Source organism: Triticum urartu, chromosome 7 (genome assembly GCF_003073215.2).
Source record: "Triticum urartu cultivar G1812 chromosome 7, Tu2.1, whole genome shotgun sequence".
Taxonomy (NCBI): domain Eukaryota; kingdom Viridiplantae; phylum Streptophyta; class Magnoliopsida; order Poales; family Poaceae; genus Triticum; species Triticum urartu.
Genome location: NC_053028.1, coordinates 458,147,225 through 458,150,121, shown reverse-complemented (window position 1 = coordinate 458,150,121; position 2,897 = coordinate 458,147,225).

Sequence of the window (2,897 nt, the reverse complement as noted above, 5' to 3'; positions counted from 1 at the left end):
CGGGGTCCTCAGGCACAATAAACTCGTCATCGCCGAGGCTCGCCTCGACTTCGGAAAGAGGCATGTAATTGTCCTCCTCCGGTTCTCCATCTTCTGCCTGCTCTGGAGGGCTAGCTTGCCCGTCCTACAGCTCTACATCGTGCTGGAGTGGATTGTTGTTGTCTTCGGTGCTATCCGGAGTGTTATTATCTCATATGCCAGTATCATTGCTCTTGCTGTGGCGGGACTTAGAGCGGCGCCGCTGATGTCGGCGCTTGGGTTGCTTCTTGGAGGGGTCATCCTCCGTTGTCTCGTCGCCATTGCCTTCTTTGGAGATGTCCACCATGTATATATTATATGATGAGGTGGCGGTCCAGCGCCCTGAGGGCGGTGGTTCCTGTCATAGGTTTATGTCATAGATTTCATACCATCGTTATATGAGGTCAAATCAACTGTTGTTAGAGTGAGGAATTTCGATGCAAAAATGTAATTCTTCTTGTGTTGAATAAATGTCCCAATTATTATCATCAATGCCATCTTCATACAGATTTAAGTAGATTTCAGCAGTAGGAATCTTTACTTGTTTTTAAAGCTAAGTAAAAGGCTTCTTAATGCTACCTTTACATTGCTATTGTGTTCTAAACCAATGGTATCCACATATTTTCTTTTGCAAAACTGAAGTGTAGTGACTGAGGTCAGATCAAATGCTGGGGTGTGCATACTCGCACCATGCTTCACGTCACAACTCAGTCGATTGATCTTTCATCATCAAACCTTTGAGATGATATCGTTCACACAGTGACTATTGCTTTACTATATTGAAATGCATCACTAATGTTTCTTTTCACGGAAACAGTGAAATGAAGCATTCTACTGTATCTCTTTTTATTAATTACAAGAAAAAACAAAAAAATGTATAAAGAGAAACAAAAAGAAAGCAAGAGTTACAGATAATGCACCAGCAGGTTTGTTATTTAAAATACGAGATCTGTAATTGTAACCATGTTCATTAGGGGGTGCTAAGAGGCAGGTGCTGCTTTTGCAGGTCGCCCAATCTGAGGCACCTTGACCTTGTGAAGTGCTATAGGATCACGAAAGAAGGATTGGCCGAGGCGATACCAAGGTTTCCTCTGCTGGAGAAGATCGTGCTTTGGGGTTACCAAAGAAATGTCATAGGGGATTTGTATCAAGTCATTGGTAAAACATGCAATCAACTCGAGTGCCTCGAGCTATGCCATGGGAGCAGGGAACAGACGCTTGGGATTGCGCACTGCATGGGCTGCGAGACCTTGCCCTCATACGCTGCAGCGTGAACGACGAAGGGCTGGCATTTATCATTCATAGTTGCCCTCTCCTGGAGCGTCTTCACGTGAGGGGTTGCTCCGAGATCGTGGGCGAGCCAGTCCTGATGGCCAAGCGTGCCAGGATCAAGGCAATGTCGGTTCAAATCTATGCCCGCTATAACTGGGACTAAGTGGTTTGTATTTCTCCATTTAAGATGTACTCCCTCCGTTCGGAATTACTTGTTTCGGAAATGGATGTATTTAAAACTAAAATACGTCTAGATACATCCATTTTCACGACAAGTAATTCTAAACGGAGGGAGTACACTGAGGGGCAACTAAATTTTGGTGACAGAGTTGGATGATTGGATCCTGAGGACAGCAATGTACATATTTCAGAAGCTGTCATTTTCTTTTCCTGGCGATCAGATATCAAATCAAAACGACCATTTTGATGTTTATAATTGTCCAGCTGCTTGACCTTTTCTTTCTACAGCAGCATCATTCGAGTTTTAAATGTTCAGAGATTGTGCTCTGAGGATTCGTACCTGCGCACGCACCACGCAGCCCCTGTATTCTTCTCCGGCTCCGTTTATCCCTGCCCGAGACGGTGAAGCTGAGTTTGCTCCGCAATGACAGTAGAAGCACGGGTTGGGTTGGGCCTGGGCCCTGGGCCCTGGTCGAGAGAGAACTTGAAAGGAAATGTTTGGGACTGTTGGTGCCAAAAACTCAATTCTTTTGGAGGGCGCGCTAAGGGTGTGTTTGGTTTGTGCCCCAACTAGCCCCACCAAAATATTGGCATGACCAAAGCGAGGGCATGACAAAAAATTTAGTAAGATGGTGTCGTTTGATTTATAGCCATTGTACATGCCAAAATTTTGGTAAAGTTGCTGGACTTCGTTTGGTTTGGAGCCAACTGAGTTTGCGTTGGATTAGTGTTTGGTTTGATTCTACTCGTAGTTTTGTTGAGCTGCTAAAAGAGTGAGACAAGGACTATAGGACCTTTTCACAACAAAAGGAAAAATTAACCAAGGGATTATAAGGTTAGCCGGACTAAAATCCACGGCAATGAAAACACAATTAGGAAACAAATCGCTGCAACTAATAATAGGTGAGGACTGTACGGAGGCACCACCGGCATATGCATGGCGCGCGTGGAGCGAGTCTCACGCAGAAAAAGGCTGCAGTTAATTAGGGAGGCAAACAACCAATTTAATCAGTAGCTGTGCGACAGCGCGTGGAGCTTTAGATTCAGTTAGCGTTAATTTGGCCGGATAATCCGCATGCCATTCGTTATAATACAGCATATTCACGTACGGAAGAGCGGGCGTCGAACTCGCCAATTTTTTGACGAACATTTTCCGCGCCGACATTGCGCCAACAGATTGACGAGAATAACATGGGAAGGTCCTGGGCGTGCTGGGCGAGCCAAAATTTTGGCCCCAATCCAAACCATAGCCAAATCATACGGGCACGCCAAATTTTTGGTGCGGTCATCGTTGGTTGTAAACCAAACGCACCCTAAAAGAATTTCGCGGTTCCCTCCAAAACAGAGCCGCGAGGAAACGGGAGAGGGAGATAGCCGCCGCAGCCGCCGTGGTCGTGGGAGGAAGAGAGACGCCATGCCGATCGAGC